The sequence below is a fragment of the Mixophyes fleayi genome, chromosome 2 (genome assembly GCF_038048845.1).
Source record: "Mixophyes fleayi isolate aMixFle1 chromosome 2, aMixFle1.hap1, whole genome shotgun sequence".
Lineage (NCBI taxonomy): Eukaryota > Metazoa > Chordata > Amphibia > Anura > Limnodynastidae > Mixophyes > Mixophyes fleayi.
The window spans coordinates 104587207-104611145 of NC_134403.1; the positions used below are offsets into that span (position 1 = coordinate 104587207).

Sequence of the window (23939 nt, forward strand, 5' to 3'; positions counted from 1 at the left end):
GCCAGAGTCCTACACAAAATTGCAACCAACCCACAGGACTGAAAGGTAGAGGTGAACCTTCATAGCCATACTGGTAACAGTAGAGGCTAAAACTGACCCCCCTCCCCCAAAATAAGACAACTACTCCATCCCCCACTCCTACCCAATTACCAGCCTTGGACTCTTTAGTGTTGGATATGTTTTCTTTAGAGGGCTGGGCCACAACAAAGATGTGCATTCCCTCTAGTATTTATAATGGACCTAACACTGAAAAACACTGTTTTGAATTAATGGACGATCAAGGGCTTTAATGAAGTTACACTGTGAATTACCTCTGAAGAAGACTGTAAATAATGCAGTCTAATAAAGATTTATCTGCGGGTTGCTTTACTTTTATTTGTTTCTATTGATTTATTTTATTTTGTTACTATTTTTATTTCTACATCAAACTAAGGCAATTTATGGTTCTCCAGCCATGTCGAAACTGCTAGTCTCAGCATATAGATGCTGGGCTTGTAGATCTACAACAACACAGTTTCCTCTGGATTGAAGGGAACACACAAGAGAACGTAAGAAGGATATTGGATGGCAGCAGCAGCTCTAGCCATAAACATAGGCCTGCATCCACATTCACTCTCCACTGGGTTGGAGGAATGACCTATTCGGCCTCATAACAGGTGTTGCTAGGTTTTCTGTTTGCACACATGTATGTTTCCCACACAACTGAAGCGGATATCTTAGAAAATTAACAGGCCCTGGAAGCCACCACTTCCTCCTTAACTATCCTTGAGGTCATGCCCTAGAGTCTCTCTCTCTTTTGAGTAGCAAGTAGTTTACATAATGTCTGAATTAGTCCCTTATTAAATTGTACAATATGTTGGAATTGTGTCTCTGAAGCATTTAAAAATGTTCCATGTGGGAGATCAGTACCAGGAGTGTTTCACTACTTCCAATGCTTAGTTTTTAGAAACAAATTTGAAATAATATGGTCTCTAGGGACATGGTATTGGCTGGATCAATATGCAATACGCAGCACTTAATCACATATATCAAACTCCTATTTCCCTATAAGCTTGCAAGCAGGGCCCTCTGAATGCTTTATCTGTCTGTTAATACCCAGTCCTATTTGTTCCCAATTGTATAGAGCTACAGAGTATACTGACACTATAAATAAATGTTAATAATAATAATAGTATAGAAACACAATATGGGTCATTTCTGAAAGTGCATATATACACTTTCCACAATGCATATGCCTCCTAAGTCTAAATTTGTGAAGTGCACAGATCGCAGGCAAATCTGTGGGAGAAGTGCTTGGATAGATCACGTGATTGTGAGCTAGTTAATGCACACACATGAAAAAGTAAGATTTCATATTTACAGAACAAGATTATTTAAATAAGGTTACAATGGTAGGAAAGATGCACTTAGGCAACGCTACTTATTTAGCAGAGGGTCTCCCTTTTTCTCCCTTTAAAATGACTTAAATTTGACATATTCTTTAAAATGGTGGAATCCAGATGTTGGTTAATACTCCCAACACAAAAGGTGTACATGTAATACATTCTTAACATTTACTTATCCACTATTAAAGGCAGTAAAGGAAGTAGTCCAAAAGAGGTAATAGGTTGAACCTTGAAAAAACAGGATGTGGGTGCATGTACCGGACAGAGAATCAGTATTTGCACGTCTGTTTCATACATTTTTTGCACTTTCGTAAATTACTTTTTTTATTTAGAGCTTTGAAGTATATATAACAGTAGCTGATCAATTATTATAACAGAAAAAAGAGAATACAATTGCTTCACATTGACCTATTTTAATACAAAATACTTTGACATTATTGATGTAGCTAAGCTTTGCATTCCTTTGCGCATATGATAGAACAATAAACAGTTTAGTCATTGTGTCAAATATGTTCAGATACTGTGAATTCTATGTGTATCAATTTAAATTGTTTTGTTGACATCTTCAACCACAAACAAGTATCCCCATTGTTGTTTAAATGCATGAAATCAAATAAGATATAAAACTTACAAAATAACCAGAAAAACATGATCTTTGACAAATATAGAAAGGATGAGGCAGAAGTGACTTGTTCCGCTTTATCATAGACAATCATCTAGAGAAATAATGAGACTTTGCCATAAGTGTGTCTTGAAGCCATTTACACATCTTTATTCTTTCCAACAGTAAGGAATTCTACCATGCTTAGTTCTAGTCAGAAAGAAAACTGTCTGTAAGTGCTTCTTGATAAGTAAACACAACAATAATCTATTTTAAAGCAGCAGTACTCAACAGTGGACAAAAATTATTTTGTCATTGTTCTAGGTAGGGTCAAAGAGGGAATTTAGGATTGCAGGTGAGGAAAATATTAGAGATGTTCATTGACCCCCGTTTTTTTGGCATTGGTTTTGGATCTGGATTAAGTTCATGTTTTGGTTTTGGATAAACCGCCCTCGCGTGTTTTGGTTTTGGATCTGAATTTTTTTACAAAAATTGTTTAAAGATACTAAAATCACGTAATTTTGCTCTTTTTTGTTCCTAAATTATTATTAACCTCAATAACACTAATTTCCAGTAATTTCCAGTCAATTTTGACTACTTCACAGGTCACAATATTATTTTAATACACTTTTGGACAAAGACTGCAGCAATCTAGCGGGATGCTAAGCGACAGAGCAACGACACAAACACATGGCAGTTTATAGCACATCTAGTAAAAATCGTCACACAGCAGTGGCAGAAAAGAAAGAAAAGTGGTGCAAAATGAAATTGTCCTTGGACCCTCCCACCGACCCTTATGTAAGATATTTAAAAGTACATGTACAATTTAACAAGCTAAGCGCTCCAGCTATAAGGAGTGCCACTTTGTGGTTGAAATGCTTGGTTGGCTTAGGCCCCCACAAAACAAGCTACCAATATCTTAGCTGCCTTAAGCCCAATAGTGCTGTCAAAGAACTCTACATTATTAAACTATGTCTGCTTCTGCTGCATCTTTAATCTCCTTCTCCTCTGTGGATACCTCCCTCTCATCCCTGAAGAACTGCCAAATTTATGTACACACAGGAATGATTATTACAACTGAAGTGGCTTTACATCTACTTCAGACAGACTGAGACACGGAACATGTGCGCAGCATGCAGCGTTGGAATACGCTGAATTGAACAGAGATTTAAACCAATATATAGATGCAGTTGAGGAGACCATACTTAAGTTAAAATGTGACCCACCGGATGAGATCCCGGATTTAAGAGAGCTTGTACAGGAGAGATACACTGCGCATCAGAAGAATAATACAGAGGAGGCCCTGAGGCAGGACGATAAATATGTTCAGTTTAAAGAACAGCTAAAAGACCAGAGAAAAGAAATGAGTGTGTCACTGGCACCTGCAGATGAGGCTTTGGAAGATTAACACGAGAGATCGCCGTCACCCAGAGCACTCCTATAACACAGTTGGAAATGGTGAAACCCAGTGAAAAACAAAGTATGTGGTCACACATACGCAAGAGAAGCAATTGCAAGAAGTTTTAAAAATAAGCTTCAGAACTGTAAATCCGCCATGTGTCCAAAATTTGGCTGTGATCACTCTGACATGAGTATATCGGGTCTTGTTCCAGACAATGCACTAAAAAGAGCCATTGACATTCACAGCAAAAAACAAGGGCATCTCTGAGCTTCAAATTGGACCCAATCCCCAAAAAATTTAAATATAGCTAGGTACCTTTGACGTAAAGTGCAGATTATAAACACTTAACACTGATGAAACATCAGCAAAGTGGAAGGTTTGAGTAATACATATACACGTCTATTTAGACATCCCTTTAATTATTTCTGCAAGCAACGTTGTTCTTTGTTAATAAAACTGTTGTCTTTATGCCGTTAAAAAATAATAATACTCCACCATTCTTTGGATGTTGATAGTTGATAGTAGTATCAGGTGAAGTTACGGCAGAGGTGTCACTAATTTTGGTAAATTCTTTTACAGTAGACCAGACCAGGGGGTAAATGTATCAAGGTGCGATTTTGCAAAATCAGCGATTATCTCTGGAGAGTTGAAACTCGCAGATGTATGAAGCTGAGATTTCATGTAAAATCGCCAGAGTTGTGCTTCTGTCAAAATCGCTATTTGCAAAATCGATAGAGATCAAACTCCCGACTGTTTGCCACTGCAGCTATACAAGTCTCAAATGTATGAAGCTGCGATTAAGCAAACTCAGGAGAGTTTGCTTTCAAACACACCAGATATAACACTCTGCTTGCTAGCAGCGTGTTGTATAAACCCATCACTGTTACACTGCCAGTCATACAGCTACCGGAGCTCCGGCAGCTGTAAAAACTGTAAAGAATAGATAAAAGTAAAAAAAAAAAAAAAGCGTGGGGTCCCCCCTCTATTCATGCTGAACCCTAGTGCTGCCTAATTTTGCGTGGGGTCGGCCCGATTTTCATGGAACCAGCACTAGTCAAACCAGTTGGGGCTGGAGGCACTATAGCAGGAAGACACGTGGCAGGGGTCCCCCTGCCATAATGACTAACCAACCCCAGACTGTTCAGCGCTGGGCTGGATTCCCCAGGGAGTGGGGTCTGCCAAAAAAAATGAGCAGCCAACCCTTTACAAGGCAGCGCCGCTTTAAATTTAAGCTGCGAAGACGCCAATCTCCCGCGAGATGAGAAAACCGGGGTATGATACATTTACCCCCAGATGTCAAAATATTGTGATGAGTCATCTGCATACTCCCTGGGTCTCTTGGGAAAGCTAAGTTTTTTCCTAGCAGCAGTTGAGTGAGAAACTGAAGAAGGAGACGCCATCCTGTCACGTAACACTTGAGCTGTCATCTTGCTCACCAGGAGCTCTTTGCATCTCATCAGATCTGGGTCAGTTGGAAACAAAGAGAAGACATAGCTCTTAAACCAAGGATCAAGTACAGTCGCCAAAATGTAGTGATCCGATTTTCAAGATTTTGATAAATCTTGGATCCTGGCAAAGTGAATAATGTATTTTGACTACAAGTCCAACATACTTAGCGCAATTGCTTTGTTTCAGCTCCTACTTCAGTTTCTCAAGCTGTTTTTCCAAAAGTATAATTAAGGGAATCACTTGGCTCAAGCTAGCTAGTGTCTGAATTCACTTCACAGGTGACTACTTCGAATGATTTTAGCACCTTGCACAACACGGAAAGTATTTTCCACTGTGCTTGAGTAAAATACACCCCCCCTTCTTTCCCAATGTCATGGCTTGTGGCGTAAGCGTGGATTGCTTTTCGCTGTTCCTCCATCCTCAGAAGCATATACATGGTGGAATTCCACCTTGTTACCACCTCTTGCCTCATTTGGTGGCAGGGCAAATTAAATTGTTCTTGGAGCTGCTGCAATCTCCTACATGCTGTTGCATATCTGTGGTCAAGTGTACAGTGGGTAGAATAGCATTTTGTAGCCCAATAATTACATTTTTACGAACCTTCTTAAACAGTTGAGGAATAGCATTTCTAATAAAATGGTGTCATGATGGAATTTGGTAACGAGGACACGAGACCTCAATTAGCCACTCAGTTGTGAATTGGGTGTGATCCAGAAACTTTTATTGTTTACCTGAATGCATTTTAATAGTGTTTAAAGCATATAGGTCAGTGTAGGACCTGCATATAATGAGGTACCCTTGACGTGGGATGCAGGCTTAAGTCTTTTGATCAAAATATGAACTAATACCTCATGTTTTCATTTTGCTAGACACACACAGATATGCAGTTTAAAGGATAAGCGCTGACAACTTTCTTTCTGTTTTGTATACATATATTGGCATTTATATTGCCACGCAGCTGGTACCACATACAATATGGGATATACCGAGCGCTGGCTTGTTGCCAAGCAGCTGGTACCATATAAAATGTGGATATACCGAGCGCGGGCTTATTTTTCTCTGGTTTTGTTTCAAAATATTGCCTTTTTGTCATAGCAGCTGTCCATCAAGCCTATTTAAGGCACATTTGGTTGTGGCTCACAAGCCAGCCTTTGCTAAATGTAAACCCCTATACCTGGGAGGTGAGTGCATCTGATTTTAACTTCATTTTAATAGTGTTTAAAGCATATAGGTCAGTGTAGGACCTGCATATAATGAGGTACCCTTGACGTGGGATGCAGGCTTAAGTCTTTTGATCAAAATATGAACTAATACCTCATGTTTTCATTTTGCTAGACACACACAGATATGCAGTTTAAAGGATAAGCGCTGACAACTTTCTTTCTGTTTTGTATACATATATGGGCATTTATATTGCCACGCAGCTGGTACCACATACAATATGGGATATACAGAGCGCTGGCTTGTTGCCAAGCAGCTGGTACCATATATAATGTGGATATACCGAGCGCGGGCTTATTTTTCTCTGGTGGATGCTGAAAGAAGCTAGGTTTCATTTCCCAGCACAAACTCCTGTTGGAATTGAAGACATTTTAAGAACCCTAGTGAATGTGGCAGGAGTGCAGGAGGAAAATACCCTACTTCTCTGTGAGGAGATCGCTCAGGGGAGAACGGATAGAGAGGCTCCAGCTACTGCCACACTACAGAAATTAACTTGTGATGATGACGTGGAGGCATATCTTATAGCCTTTGAGCGTGCCGCCACCCGAGCCAAGTGGCCACCTGGCTCTAGGTCCGAATACCTGGATCCCTATCTTTCAGGAGAAGCACAGCATACCTATATAGACCTAGATGAGGACCAGGCTGGCGATTATCAGCGGCTGAAAACCGCCATCTTAGCGAGGATTGGAGTCACCAGAGCAGGGGAGGCCCAACAATATCATGACTGGAGGCTCTCCAAAGATTTACCGGTTCGGGCTCAGCTTGCTGAACTTGGTAGAATACTGAAGAAGTGGTTACAGTGAGAAAAGAACACTGCAGGCAGAATGATCGAAATTCTGGCCATTGACCATTGTATCCGGGCTATGGACCAAGGGCTCCAAAGGTGGGCGCGACAGGCGGATCCTTAGTCATATGGGGAATTGGCTACTGTAGTGGAGAGATACAGCGCCTTGCAGCATATGCCCAAAAATCCGTTGTCCGCTCCAAAGTTTGTGCCTCGGTCAAAGACTGGCATATGGACCAGTGGACCGGATGCTGGTGAGGAGAGACTGCTGGATAAAAAGGCAGCCAAACCTGCAGTAAATCCAATCTGCTTCAAGTGCAAAGAGCCTGGATATTTGAGGGCTCAGTGCCCAACGTTAGTAGAGCATATGGATTGTTCACTAGTACACACTCAACAAAGCTACCCGAGCTGCTGTACAATGAGTCCAGTTACCAAAAAGTCCTGCTTGTTCCGCGTGACTGTGTTTGGGAATCACCAACCGGTGCTGACTCTGGTAGATACGGGTAGTGAACTGTCCTTGGTTTCCAGCTCCATATTACCAGAGAAACTGATGCATAATCTGCCTAAAGTGAAGGTACTCTATGTCCATGGGACTGCCAAGGAATATGACAGGACTCTTTTGCCTATTATTGTGAATGGACAGACAGTAACAGTGGTAGCGGCCGTTGCCCCAAAACTGCCATACCCTTTAATCCTGGGCAGAAACTTTCCGCTGTTCAAGCAGATCCTCCAGGAGCGAATCCAGCCGGACACGTTGGCAATTGAAGCATCGGCCGAAAGTCCAGCCTTGATGGAGGAGCTTAAGAGAATAGAAAATAGGAAGTGACGGATCTACTACAAAACCTGAACCAATTCAGGAAAATACACCTCCTAAGAGGTGGTAGCATAGACAAAGAAGAGCTGCACAAATAACAACTTGTAACCAGACACTGGCATCGTTCGTTGGCAAGACCTCGGGGGTTAAGGGGCTATGCCTCCCAATGAGGACTCAGGATTGTCTAACTTGTTTCCACTAAGAGACTTTGGCAGACACCAACTTGAGGATGTTGCCTTAGCTAATGTCTATAAGAATGTGGTTGAGATTAATGGGGTTGAGAAGGCTAACAAGCCTGCAGAAGGTATTGCCTATTATATGGTAAAGGATGATCTGTTGTATAGAGTTGTCAATGTACAGGGTAGAACTGAAGAGCAATTGTTAATGCCGCAAATTCATACATCACTTGTTCTCAACACTGCACATACACATTTGTGTGGGGGGCACTTGGGGGAAGATAAAACACAGGAACGGATATTACTCAGGTTCTTTTGGCCAGGAGTGTACGAGGTAATAAAAAGGTTTTGCCGGACGTGTCCAGTATGTCAGAGAACATGTCCGAAGCCAGACTATCGGGCCCCGCTAGTTCCCATCCCTGTGGTGCAAACCCCGTTTGATCGTATTGGTATGTATTTGGTAGGACCATTAGAGAAGTCGGCCCGCGGCCATCAGTATTTATTGGTCATAGCGGACTATGCCACCAGGTATCCCGAGGCTATACCTTTGCGCATTATAAAGTCTAGTACAATAGCAAAATTACTCCTTCTGTATTGTACCAGGTTGGGTATCACCAAAGAAATCTTGACTGATCAGGGTACTCCCTTTATGTCCTATCTAATGAAAGAGCTATGCCGATTATTAAAAGTAGAAACAATACACACATCAGTATATCGCCGCAGACTGACGGGTTAGTGGAATGTTTTAATAGGACACCCAAACATATCGTGAGGATGGCAGTGGCGCAGGAAAAACGGGACTGGTATGTGCTATTACCCTATTTAATGTTCGTAGTGAGGGAGGTGCCTCAAGCATCTACCGGGTTCAGCCCCTTCGAATTGTTGTATGGCAGGCAGCCAAGGGGCATTTTGGATGTTCTCAAGGAGGGCTGGTTGCAACAGAGTCCAAAAGATCCCAATGGGATCCAGTTTGTGTCCCAGTTGTATGACAGGTTGGGGAAGATCACCCCTTTGGTACAACAACATATGCATGAGCAGGGCCGGATTAAGGGAATGGAGGCCCCTGGGCTAAGGGGGCCTCCATTCCCCCGTGAGGGCCCCTCCTCCACCCCCTGTGATCTGAGGTGCCCCCCCCCCGGGGAGCCGAGCCGCCCCCAAGGCACTTAACTTCTTCTCCTGGCATTGCAGTCCTTCCCCGGCGCGCTGTCGCTCTTTACTTAGGAGATCTCGTGAGAGTGAAACTCACGAGATCTCCTCAGTAAGGAGACTACAGCGCGCCAGGGAAGGACTGCAGTGAAAGTGCTCAGGAGCATTGATCGCGCCGGGGGTGCCCCCACCCCGACCGATCAATACTGCTGCTGAGCACTTTCAAGGGCCCCCTGGATGCCCGAGGCCCCTGGGCTGTAGCCCAGTTAGTCATAGGGTTTATCCGGCCCTGTGCATGAGGCACAGGTGAGACAAAAAAGAAACTATGATAAGTCAGCTGTAGTTATGGCTTTCCAACCAGGTGACAAAGTTCTGGTCCTGGTACCCATACAAGAGAGTAAGCTCTTCACCCATTGGCAGGGGTCATATGAGGTGATTGAGGCTGTGGGGCCTGTTAATTATAAAGTCAAACAGGAAGGCACGAGAAAACCTATTGAGACATATCATGTCAACTTGCTGAAACCATGGCATGATAGGGAGGTTTCCACAAGCCACGTTGGTAAACGCAGTTGTGCAGGAAAACAAAGTTCCCATAAGGGGGGATCTGTCCCCAGGGTGAAGACGACAGACTGAGGAAATGTTTCAGAGGAACCTTGACGTGCTTTCTGAGGTACCAGGCCGTACCACGCTCATAGAACACAACATAGTTACACCTCCAGGGGTGATGGTGAGAGTAAGACCATACCGCATTCCTGAAGCTAGACGTGTAGCGGTGAACAAGGAGATTAAGAAAATGTTGGACCGTGATGTCATTAAGGAATCCAATAGCAACTGGAATAGCCCCATTGTATTAGTGGCCAAGCTAAATGGTATTCGTTTTTGCAACAATTTTAGGAAATGAAACGAAGTCTCCCATTTTGACACAGATCCAATGCCCCGCATTGATGAATTAGTGGAAACCTTAGCCAATAGTCACTACCTTACAACATTAGATCTAACCAAAGGCTACTGGAAAATTCCCCTAACACCATCTGCAAAGGCTAAGATAGCCTTTTCAACCCTAGATGGGTTGTTCCAGTAGAAAGTTCTGCCTTTCGGGCTATATGGGGCTCCCGCCACCTTCCAGAGAGCCATGAATTGTCTCCTTAAACCACACCAGGAGTAGGCAGCTGCATACTTAGATAATATAGTCATCCACTCCCAGGACTGGGAGACACATCTATCCAAAGTGGAGGCAGTATTATCCTCGCTTAGGCAATCCGGAAAAATGCGCATTGGCTATGCGTGAGACCATATACTTGGGGTATATTGTGGGACAGTGTCAGGTCAAACCCCAAGTGGATAAAGTAAAGGCTGTCAGAGATTGGCCCAAGCCTGTGCAGAAGCCCCAGCTGAGAATGGGCTGTTTATGGCTAATTTTTCCACTAGGGCTGCTCCTCTTACAGAGCTCCTAAAAAAGCTTGTCCAGAAAAATTGGTCTGGTCTGAAGCAGCGGAGGCTGCCTGGCAGGATCTTCAGGTGGCTCTGTGTTCAGAACCAATACTCCAAGCACCGGAATTTCAACAGGAGATTATATCTCCAAACGGATGCCTCTGGAGTAGGCTTGGGTGCCGAACTGTCACAGAGGTTTGAGGAGACAGAGAAACCCATCCTCTACCTGAGCCACAAACTTCTGCCCAGGGAGAAGAAATTCTCAACGATGGAACAGGAGTGCCTAGCCATCAAATGGGCTACTGAGGCTCTCAGGTACTACCTCCTGGGCAGGGAATTCACCTTGGTCACTGACTATGCACCACTGAAGTGGGTACACAGGAACAAGGAGGTGAATGCCCGGGTAACCAGGTGGTTCCTGGCGCTGCAGCCCTACCACTTCACAGTGGATCATAGGCCAGGGAGTCTGGACACAAATGCAGATGCCCTTTCCAGCCGAGATGCGCTCTCCGCAGGGTCAGCGTCCCCAAGGTTGGAGACTCTAAGGTGAGGAGTATGTGGCAAAGAGGCATATTTGCCACAGTTCCCCTATAAGGGAACTGGTAGAAACACAACTAGTCTGCAGCAGCAGCCTGCAGACAGGGTTAAAAGTTCCATAGGATCCTCTTTTAGCACACACACACACACACACGTGTTCCACATGGGTGTAATTGGTTTGCTGTGATTTGTTTGTAGTGCTTGGGGTGGAGCATAAAGACACTGTCTGTATGTGTGGGTGGGACCACCTATGCCAGTAAGTGGCCAGCTTGCAGACAGGGAAGTTATGTCTAGCCAGATGTAGCTGGTGGGGATTTTTGTGTTACTGTTTCTGGATGACTACTGTTCCATTGCTGGTGCGGTTTACCATCCTGACAACTGCTAATAAACAGTTAAATGGTTCAGCTTACCTGTGTCCAATTCCTGTGAATGTTGTACCTTCTCACAATATATATATATATATATATATATATATATATATTGTAACAAAGGGAGGCATTTATCTGACAATATGTAAAGAAAACATACAAGCAGAGAAAGACATTGGCACAGTTATGCACCTAGATTCAGGTTAAACCAAGTAAAGACTTATGTGTAGTTTAAAGTTGGTTAACTTATATGATTTAAAAGCTGCTTCTTCTCAGCAAACAGACCGGGTGTGTCTGTTAGTTGAAACAGAGCCAGTGATGGGCGTTTTCTCTTAAAGAGAAGGTGGGTGTTTCACCTGTCCATCAAGCTAAGGCTGGGGGAGGAGTATCATGTATAAAAGGTTTGTACCATTTGTTCACGGAGACCAACGCTGGGAAAGCTGGCTGGTCCTGAGAGAGAGCTGGTCTATGTATAGCTAGCGTTTAGGGTCTCCATGATTGCTGTGCAAGTATACAGTGTCAAAACATTAACCATCCTGACAATAAAAACTACATAAAAAAGAAGAAGTTGTTTGCGTGTGCTTCTGCAGTGGCGGGCTCTGCCACAATATATATATATATATATATATATATATATATATATATATATATATATATATATAGATATATATATATATATATATATATATATATATATATATATATATATATATATATATATTACATCCAGATCTAGTCCCCAGCAGAACCGCCCCGTTGAGCACTTGCCTCTCAGAAACAGATTGACCACATTAGACAGGGTGGATGCAAGCGACAGTGATGATTTTTGTCCCTAGTTCGAATGCTACACGAGAGGGGGGGGAAACAGGAAGCACGTAAGAGAGAATATAAGAATAGCCTCGCCACTGAAACGCAGGCACACGGAAGAAGGGGAAATCGAGGGGGCATTCAGAAAGATAAGGAGAAAATACACTACATCGACAATGGAACGTTAAAAACAATGGAACTTGTCTAAACATCAAGTGAGCACATCAGAATTCTCACTACTCAGTAAAGGCCTTTCCTTTGCTCCCACTACGAAACCTAATAAATTCCAAATGTTTATAGATATTAATAAATTCACAAGAAAATTAACATTAAAAAGACATTTTGCTAGAAAAGAGACGGCAATAATATCCAACTATGAGAATGCTTCAAAATCAGGCCTGAAGCCTACCTCAAAATTTTATCCATTAGAGTCTAGAAGCAGCCATATAGATCTTTTCCAGGAATTAGTAGTTAAGGATTTATGCCATATAGATTATAAGAATCCAAGGAACCATAATCTATCCAAACAAGAATCGGCAGCCATGGAAACCCTAACCAATAATAAAGAAATAATTATTAAACAAGTGGACAAAGGGGGGGGGGATTGTGCTGCTTGATAGACAAGCCTACATTGATGAAGCTGAGAGACTTCTAAATGATGAAACATCATATACAAAATTACAAAAGGATCCAACGCCTGACTTCATATCCACTCTGAGGGACACCATTTTAAAAGGTCTACGGAAATATGTTTTAACTAAAGAGGAGTACCAGTATCTCCTAGTTCTTAACCCCATTATTCCTATATTTTACTATCTTCTAAAGATACATAAATCACTTGATAGACCTCCAGGGAGACCTATAATCGCTGGTATAGATTCTTTAACATCCCACTTCTCAGAGTATGTGAAGGTTTTTCTGAGTAAATATGTAACAAAACTAGAGTCCTATCTGAAGGACACAACCAGCATACTTAATCTTTTTGAAAATGTTAAATGGTGTCCACAATATACATGGCTCACCATAGATGTGCAATCTCTCTATACAGCAATTGAACACAGTAAAGGCATTGATGCATGCAGGGAGTTTTTAAACCCTGACCCCGATTTATCCCAAGACCACAAAGATTTTATATGTGAGTTAATTAATTTTATCCTCACCCATAACTATTTTAAATTTTTAGACACCTTTTATCTCCAGACTTGCGGAACCGCGATGGGGACAATTTTTGTGCCGAGTTTCGCAAATCTTTTTATGGGTAGTTGGGAGAAAACATATATTTACAATCCTAACCCCTTTTCGAAGCATATTAAATTTTATAAGAGATATATATATGACATTCTATTGGTCTGGGAGGGAGATGATGATTCTATTGATTCATTTTTAACATATATTGGAAATAATGACTACAATCTTAGATTCACTGCAAATCGCAACAAAAACAACATTGAATTTTTAGATTTAGTCCTGATGGGCTCAGACAACAAAGTTGAAACTCAAAACTTCATCAAGACTGTTGATACTAACAGCTATCTACATTTTAAAAGTAGCCATGTCAATAGATGGAAAACAAACATCCCCTTTTCACAATTCTCGAGAATCAAGCGAAATTGTAGCAACGAGTCACAATGCAAAACCCAACTTTCCGTATATGCACAATGCTTTCATGATAGAGGATATCCTGAACAATTATTACTAGAGGCTCTGAGAAAAACAGAGGAAACCAATAGGAATGAATTAATGCAGTATAGAAATAAAGAACCAAAAACTGGATATGTTCCGTTCATCACCAACTATAGTGCAGGTGAACGTAGGATTAGGTCAACGATAACTAAACACTGGGAAGTACTGAGAATGGACCCCATTCTAGCTAATATCCTACCCACCAGACCTGATATTGTGTTTCGCAAGAGTAGAAACCTTAAAGACGCCTTAGCCCCCAGCATGATACCAGAAGGTACTTTGAACTCTAGAAAAACATTCCTGGAAATCAAGGGATCCAACAAATGTAATCACTGCAATATGTGCAAATATGCACATCCAGACAAGAAAATATTTTATAATCATGACAATAGTATGAAATATGACATTAAACAATTCATGAATTGCCAAACATCATCCGTGATTTATCTTTTAGAATGCTCATGGGGATTGAAGTATGTGGGCAAAACTAAGAGACCATTGAAATTGCGGATACAAGAACATGTCCGCAACATAAAAAACCGAATAGAATCACATTCAGTATCTAAACATTTCATTAGCACACATAATTCAGACCCTAGTTCCCTTACATTCAAAGGAATCGAAAATGTTCAATTAGGTCCAAGAGGGGGCGATATCCAGACAAAGTTATCCAGACGTGAGATGTTCTGGATCTTTCAATTAGGCACCTTGACCCCCGCGGGTTTTAATGATGGCTATGAGATTGCACCTTTTCTATGACTTTTACATGTCTTTTATATATCTTTTATATGTCTTTTATATGTCTTTTATGATTTTTATTCTATTAGTACTATAGAATAATTCACCCGAGTGATCCCCCATTGCTACGTATTGTTTTAAGCTAATATTTTGTATTATTTTGTAATGGTTTATGTAATACATACATGAGCCCTTCCTGATATGTATTTTAAACTATACTGTATAATTGTAACTGTTAAGGACATTATTACTCACTACTTATCTATATGTACTGTATATTTATATGTTTATACTTGAAAGTATGTTCACTTATATTGGATCTATAGATCCCGGTTATTTATCACTATTTCCTAAGCATTAGCACTATTAGCACTCTACCACTTTACTAAGATGGCCGATTTCTGGAGCCATTTATTTATTTCTCCCTTACCAAGATGGCCACCGCCATATTCTATTATATCACCTGCACCAAAATGGCCGACAATCAGGCTGATCCATTGAAACTCCTTTACCAAGATGGCCACCGCTATATCTTATCAGGCTGATCCATTGAAACTCCTTTACCAAGATGGCCACCGCTATATCTTGAGTTTTATAACCACTATAACTATTGTGAGTCACTGTATTCCCCACATCCCACAATATCCCTCATATTCCACCTTTAACAATTGAACAGAGGACTGCCTGTGATCAGAACATCACGCCAGTACCGTAGTCGCACATGCGCAGTAAAACCAACGAATCGCGCATGCGCAGTCCGTCCAGCGCAATGCGCATGCGCAAAATGGCGATGCGCATCAGTATAAATACATCCCTGGTTTAGACCACACTTATCACCTCCTGAGGAAGTCCTGTTAAGGATGACACGCGTAGAGGCTCTGTTCTAATCATTCCTGTGTATATTGGATCTCCATACCATCAGTTAATCCTGTGCGGAAGACTGTGGGAGGTTCCTGCTGTACCTAAGGACATGGTATATCTGATACCTGAATTTCAGATAAGCTTGTATTTTTATTACTCTGTGTGAGTGTGCATTTTATATGTTAACTCTGATTAAATACTGTTACTTTTGAAATACTACACCATATAGTGTATTATCTTATTTTTCTTATCCACTGAGTGGAAGAAAGATATGGTGTTTGCAGTATGCTGATGTTATATGACTGGAGTACAGACTTGCAGTTGCTGAGAATGCTGACCACATATTATTGAAAGAGAAGTGGTGATTATTGATTAAGCTGTGTTCCAGTCTCTGGATTAATTATACAGATAAACGATATAATTCCTTGGGTGTGTAACACTATGGTGATGGGCTATCACTAACACACTGCTCCTACTAATCCTATGCTTTTAATATTCTGTCATTTTATATATGCAACACTGGACTTATACCTGTGGTCTTAGAGGACCGTCCAGCAAGTGTGGAACATTGAACTGTTGTTTTATTATTACTTCCCCACTGAACTTGGGTTAATTTCCCTGGTAACACACCATTGTGCGCCGTATCCTTATTTGACTTCATATAATTCTGGCCTTACCTACCAATTACAAGGAAGGCTGCCTCCATATGTGGAAGAGGTGTTTTTTGTGGACTATCTATTTATTTACTTCATACATCACTGTTGTGAGCGCCAGTGTTTATTACGTATTTTGTTATATATATATACACAATATTACATATTATATGTATATATATATACACATAATATTACATATTATATGTATATATATATACACATAATATTACATATTATATATATATACACAATGTGTGTATGCATATTAGGGATGAGCGGGCTCGGATTCCGCTAATCCGAGCCCACCCGAACAGTGTGGATCCAAACGGGATCCGAGTACTGTTCGGATATTTCCGGCGGGCAAAAAAATGAAAACGAGGCTCTGACGTCCACGTCTCGCGTCGGATCTTGCGCGACTCGGATTGCATAAATTCCCCGCTTGCGGCCGCCATCTTCATTCGGGCTGAGATCAGGGAAGAGGGAGGTTGTAGATAGTGTAGTGGTGCTCCTGTTTCCAGTGGTTAGTTAGTTAGTTTCTCCTGTGCTCTGTCCCGTTGAGTGGTGCTTTTGTCCTGTGCTCTGTGCTGCTGAGTCCAGTGGTGCTTTGGCCAGTGCTCTGTCCTGCTGGGTCCAGTGGTGCTTTTGTCCTGTGCTCTGTCCTGCTGAGTCCAGTGGTGCATTTGTCCTGTGCTCTGTCCTGCTGAGTCCAGTGGTGCTTTGGCCATTGCTCTGTCCTGCTTAGTCCAGTGGTGCTTTTGTCCTGTGCTTTGTTCTGCCAAGTCCATAGTTATTTTAAAAATATTAAAAAATTATACAAAAATAATTACAAAAAAATATAAAAAAATTATTTAAAAAGTATAAAAAAAATTCTAGAGCAATATATTGTTGCAGTCCAGAAATATTAGTGCTGCAATACCTACGTTCACTGTTGTTGCAGTCCAGAAATATTAGTACTGGTCATTAAAATACATTCACTCTTCTTGCAGTCCAGAAATATTATTACGGCTAAATTAAAATACGTTCACTGTTGTTGCAGTCCAGAAATATTAGTACTGCTCAATTTACCTACGTTCACTGTTGTTGCAGTCCAGAAATATTAGTACTGGTCAATTAAAATACGTTCACTGTTGTTGCAGTCCAGAAATATTAGTACTGCTCAATTAAAATACGTTCACTCTTCTTGCAGTCCAGAAATATTAGTATCAGATATAAAACTACGTTCAATGTTACTGCCAAATAAAAAAAGAATGAAAATGCCCTGTCATCAACGAAAACAAGAGGTAGTGATGAGCTAGAACTCCACCCTCTATATGCTGCAGAGGATGAGGGAGCTGCAAAAGGCCATTCAAGCCTGCAGTGCACTGCAGTGCCACTACTAGATGGCCCAAGTGTTTGTGCCGCCCACTCGTGTCGCTTAGCTTAGAATACATATTGTGAGGTGTTCAGAATAGACTGGAAATTAGTGGAAATGATTGTTATTGAATGTTATTGAGGTTAATAATAGCGTAGGAGTGAAAAACAAACAAAAAAATTGGTTTTAGCACTTTTTATGCTTTTTTTAAAAATAAATCAGAACCCAAAACCCTAAATCAGAACCAAAACCTTTCGTCAGGTGTTTTGGCAACACATATCAGAACCCCAAAAATCAAGCTAATCAGAACCCAAAACACCAAAAGTGGCCGGTGCACATCCCTAATGCATATATTATATATATATATATATATATATATATATATATATATATATATATATAATATATATATATATATATATATATATATATATATATATATATATATCAATTTCCCCTTTCAGTGAAAGGTGGTGCTTGACTGAGAGATGAATGATCTCAAGGATATGTTTACAGAATTCACCAGAAAGACCCAAGTGAATATTGCAGCATCCACATTTTACTTAATTAACTGCATGTGAAGTCCAGGTATCCTAGACCTGACAAAAGATAAGTCATCACATGATTCCAAAGCCTATATCATTTAAATTCAAGCAGCAACTATTTATCTTGTGTTTTCCACTTTCATAGCTGGCCTTTGTGTGGCTTGTTGCTTGCTCCAGGCATGCCCTGGGTCCTGCTGCTTAGGTTTGTTAGCCACCTGCCATGCAGTATGTGCATACACTATCTGGAACGGCTGCCTATTGTTCATAATTCATTTTTATAATGGCATACACTTTATTTTTTTCTTACCTCTCACAGCGTGAATAGCTATACTAGTGTGGAATCTGTATAGCATCATCTCAAAAGGTGATTTCAAAGTTTCATCTAAAAAAAACTGCTAACCAAAAATCTGTTCATATTTAACGCCTTATGTCTACAAATGACATCTTACAAATGTGTTCTATCCCCTATATTTTGCACTTGTGTACATATAGGTGATAGCTGACACCTGACACCTTTAATGTATTTTGGATATACTTCTTCTGTGTGATGTAACACTACTCTATCATCTATCCTGTGAGATTTCAAACACCATGATACCAGTGATGTTATACTTTACATCTCTAAAAGTTCGAAACATAGAAATGCCAGTTAGCTTAAATATTATATTTTATTAAATTGAATTACACTGGCATTTTGGTTTTTGGAAACATTAAGTGGAGATAATAAATAAATATATATATATATATATATATATATATATATATATATATAAATGCAAAAAAAACATTCACTATGTCTGCATTTGAACATTTTCAATCACAGAAAATTACCATAAAGGTAAATATCTATGTGGATATTTGCAGTTTACTATCATAAATTACCCTGAGATTCGAAATGTCAACAGTCTAATTACAGCAGCTCTTTCCAGAGATTCACCATACTCACCAAATTATTCAATCTGTCCCATCTGGAATGTTCGTGTTTTACAATACAAATTATCTACCCAATCCCTTCTGTGTTTATCTCTTCTTTATATATACACATAAACTGTTAGATGGAGCAGATTTATTCAAAGAAGCAGCTATCACCAAGGCATATGATTTACATTTCACATTACAGCAATACATAGAATTTTTCTAACATTAATTAGAGAAAATCATAATTAATGTCTATCTAGCCTAAGTAGGCAACATAATGTACACAGTAAATTGGTACAGCACACTTTCAAGACTAAACCTCAACTCATCAACTACAGTGTAAAAAATTGTATGTACTATTATCAAGAGACTGAACCACAACCCCTGTTTTTTGCTTCAAAATTAAATACTAAGTCAAATAATACATTTATAAAACATAAGTAATGCTAATATTTGGAACTCATGGGTGATAAAATCTTTAACAAATACATTATATTATCATATACATAATTTCACAATTTTATTAGAGATTTACAAACATCCAAAGGTTCACTCAGTTGTAGCCGGGTACTGCTCTGTGACAATGACAGCACCAGGCGGTACTAGGTAAATGATTCGGGCACAGAACTGGCAGCATGAGATAACAGATTAACAGCACAGTATTTTGTGTCTGAGATGGTGTGAGAGGTGACAGTTGGAATTGATGTATGTATGGGTAGCACGGCAGAACAGTGGTTAGCACTTCTGTCTCACAGTGCTGGGGTCAGTTTGTATGCTCTCCCCGTGTTTGCATGGGTGACCGGTTTCGTCCCACACCCCACAAAACATACCAGTGGGTTAAGTGCATGTTGACAAAATTAACCCTAGTGTGTGTTAGGGAATTTAGAATGTAAGCTCCAATGGGGCAGGGACTGATGTGAATGATAAATAGTCTCTGTACAATGCTGCGGAATTAGTGGCACTATATAAATAAATGGTGATGATGATTATGGCAATCGTTGGAGAAGAACACCCAAGATTCATGGATAGGTGTATGCTGACAGTGATTGGAGAAATGACAAGGAGCTTTATTATCGAATCAGTGTGACCACATATTATTAGAATATTGGGACAGCAATCTCTGGAATATGCTGTGGTCCTTAAAACAAGCAGCATATAAGCGAACATGATTAATATTTTCATTAAGTTGATGGTATAATCTGAGTACTATTGGACTGATTGTAACATTATAGAGCATATTCAATTAAGAAGGCAGATCATGGTTAAGTGTGGCTGCACACTCATCCCATAGGGTTGAAAATGGATATCGGCAAAGTTGCGGCACTGTATTGGCACTCTATGTCAGCCATGCGTAGCCAGGATCTGCTGTCTTAACTGAATGTGCCCCTATGGGACATTGCCAGCAATTACAGTACAAATCTCTGCTCATTTTTCCTCTGACCTCTGGGTTAACCCATATGGAGTGGGCCAGCCTTGGTTGCTTGACCTTTTTTTTTTAAAAAAAAAAAATGTTGGTTTTTTTTTGTGCGATGATCCCTGTAAGATAATAGTTAGAAACCACCATTACCTTATTTTTATTTACCTTCATATACAGATGGTGGCCATTTTTGTACCATGACGTATGACATTTCTCGCTGTTGCTGACGTTTGAGGTAAATGCAATATCTCAGTTCAGAAAAGTCATAGAAAGCTGCAATAAAAGCCATTATTTTCAGCACATTTCATGCTACATTTTTTGTCTTATAACTATTTCCCCACCTGTCTTCCTTAAGACTGAAACTTAAGCACAAATTTAATTGTCAGATTTTTTAAAAAAGGCAATTTTTTGGATTTTATTTCAGTGGTAAGGAATAAAATTTCACAGCTGTAACTTTTTTAGGGAGTAGCTATATACTCAAATTTTTGACAAACAAATTTTGAGTTATCAATCTTGTCTACATATTTTATTAGAGCACCTTGAAATTGCTAGTTTTTTGTTTTCACTAAAATTGACCCTTAATATCTCTGGTGGGGGTGATGATAAAAATTTCAAAGTCACAGCATACACAGTATTCTATGTGGGGTAACTGTAAAAAAAAAATTGGAGTTTGATATTCCATGGGGAACAAAGTTACACTAAGAGCAAGTGTGTTAAAAGTGTATTATAATAAGTTTACTTTTTTGAATCTATTAAGTGACCGTGTTAAGTAAAGCAGCAACTAAATTACATAATTTTACCCACTCCTTAAGGAAACTATTACTTACAATTTCGTTAAGCTCAATGTTGATTAAGCAGTAGAGATATTTCTACACACAGTTTCTCGGAAATAAGATGTGAGCAGCCTGTTGCTGGTGTGAGTTCCAAAAGCAGACATTTTCCTAAGAACATTTTTGAATGGCTCCCAAACTCTGTGTGCAGCTGACTTTTTGAAGGAGGTTCTTGGTCCTGCTGGGTGATAAAATTGCACATAAACATCTTTGTGTTCTAAACTGATGTCCTCGATTACCCTAATCCACCACTGTCCTTCGTAGATGCAAAAAATAGTATCACTTTGCTGTAAAGTCAGAGGTACAATCCCGCTGAAAGGATGGTCTGCATATTTCTCTTAGTTTGATGTCAGGTAACATCTACCAGTATTTTCCGCAACCGCGCTGACTTCAAAACTGTTTTCCAAATTTATATAGAGGGCAGGATTTTGAGTAACAGGCATTTCATTTTTTGAAACACACACAATATAATACATGTACAGTACAGTTAACTCACTTATAATGTACTTTTAATTGATTTTCTGCTGTATTTAGCTTGAGGAATGTTCATTTTTAGTGTCCAGCAGTAATTTGCAAGCATTTTTGGGTTCCATTTTCCTTGGTAGTCAGTTTCCATGGTTGATGTATCCTGGTGGAAGCATTCTCCATGTTCGTTAACTACATCATCATCATTTTTGAAAGAAAAGTCCGAATATACACCCAAAAGCTGGATTGTAGTTCTCAGTCTTCCTTTTTCCCAGGAAGTTTCTCATGACTTTTTGAAATGATCCTCTTGCAGCTAAATCAGACTCATTCAAGCTTCTCTCAAAATCTAGATCCTTCTGGAGCCCCCTTATTTGTGGTCCAACAAATATTCCCTTTATGTTTTTTGCATCACTTATTCCAGGAAACTTGCTTTTTAGGAAAAGGCCATTACGGTCCATCGATTGACGATATTCTTCATTAGCGTTTGATTTGTAATGGTGGATGGTACTTTCTCATGGTTTACAAGGATAAATAAACAAACTAAGAGCAGATTAAAACTATATTATAAAACTGCAGGAGTGATTCATACAGAAATAGTCATACACAGCAGATTCCTCTATTTCATTTTTTGCTTAGACATATATAAAGGATTAATAAGGAATAGCTAAGGCATTCAAAATGATTTTTTGCTCATTATAAAAGACATGAAGCAAGATTAAATCACTTTAAAAAAAAATAAGAAAATGAACCAAACAAAAGGCTCTTTTGAGCAAAAAGTATATTTTAAAACAAAACAAGTATTTTGGTTACAAAAAAATTGAGCTCTTAGGACAAATTCTGATCTCATTTTCAGAATCGGCACCAAAAAAACCCAAAACAATCAGCCAAGATTATATATTTAACAGAATCATTGTTGATCATTGTTATTAATGTCAGTGATGACTAATATTGTGTACTGAAACTAAATATCGATCTGGCAGGTAAATCAGGAGCAAGAATCATAATTGCTGGTGTTGCTCTTTAATTATATGTTAATGCAGTGATTATTTCTGTGTTCACCAACTTATGGCCATCGTCTAACTGTTAGATTACTGTTATATATTATATCTGCATATATAATTAGGCAGTTTAAACGATAGAGTGATAACAAAAATGTATTTTACAGCATATAATATAATATGTGACAATTAACTGTCAAGACCTTACATTCATGCAAAAAAAACTTGTGATGACATAATTATAAGATATGGTTTTATTTAATGTGGATCGCTCTTTGATTCATGGTTTCTGTCAAACATTGTTAAACTGTATATAGTAATGTATCTTCATTATATTTGAAGTTACTTAGTACAAGTAAGTTCTTAAAAGGTAGCTAGATAAGCGATTACTTACTGAAGTAAAACATTCAATAGAACTATTGTAGTTTCTCCATTCAGAGATCATGAAGATATGAAATGGCTTTATTTATTAGTTATCAGTAATAACATCACTTAGTTGATTGAATCCTAAAACAGATCAATAATATATACTATCTGATTGAAATTCTACCATAGAACATTGTTGGTGTGATATTTATATGTAATAACTTTAGTAGTGTTGGGGAGGGAGATCTTCCTGAATTGTCCAATGGTTTCTCTAACTCTAGATTACCTGCCAAGTCCTTATTCAGACTCAGGTGGAGGCACTGATATAGTTTCACAGGATAAAATACAGTGGAAAAAGAAAAATACTTGACTTAAAATAACCATAGAACACTTACCATTATGGCCGTAACTAGGGCTGTGCAATAGGGGCGACCGCCCAGGGCGCAACACTCAGGGGGGGAGCAGTTTATTAATATTTTAGGTTCATTTGGTTCAAATTTAGGGCTACGGGGAGTGGCATTTTTGCTTGTCAACGAAAAAAATGTAAGTTACGGCTCTGCTCAGCATATCAAGGAGGTATTACACAGTGAAGTAATTAAAGCCATTTATCAAGAATTTTAGTTTCGTTAAATTATGTGTGCAAATATTTTCCTTTTGTTTAATCAATTGAAACACTTGTAAATGCAAAAGTGTGCTTCTTGGTGTAAGAGTATGGAAATATCTTGTGTTGTGGAAAGAATTTGCTTGTGTTACTATGCTCTACTTATTAACGTGATAATACAGTCAAATTTTTTGCTTAAACTTTAATTCTCATGCAAGGATAAACACAAAGTAATCCATGTTAAAATCTGTCAGAATATACGCAGATGTTTCAATACTCAGATCAATGTTAGTCCAGCATCAATTCCCACTTTGCAGTGCATGTTGCCAGGGAAAGTGAGAATGTACCAGTCCTATACATCAACATCTAAAGGATGAATTAAAATGATA

The 23939-nt window shown here is 39.4% G+C and overlaps 1 pseudogene; it reads left to right on the forward strand.

Annotated features, from left to right (window-relative positions):
- Nucleotides 1–2957: 2957 nt before the first annotated feature.
- Nucleotides 2958–3655, forward strand: LOC142139841 (E3 SUMO-protein ligase NSE2-like; annotated as a pseudogene).
- The last annotated feature ends 20284 nt before the right edge of the window (nt 3656–23939 follow it).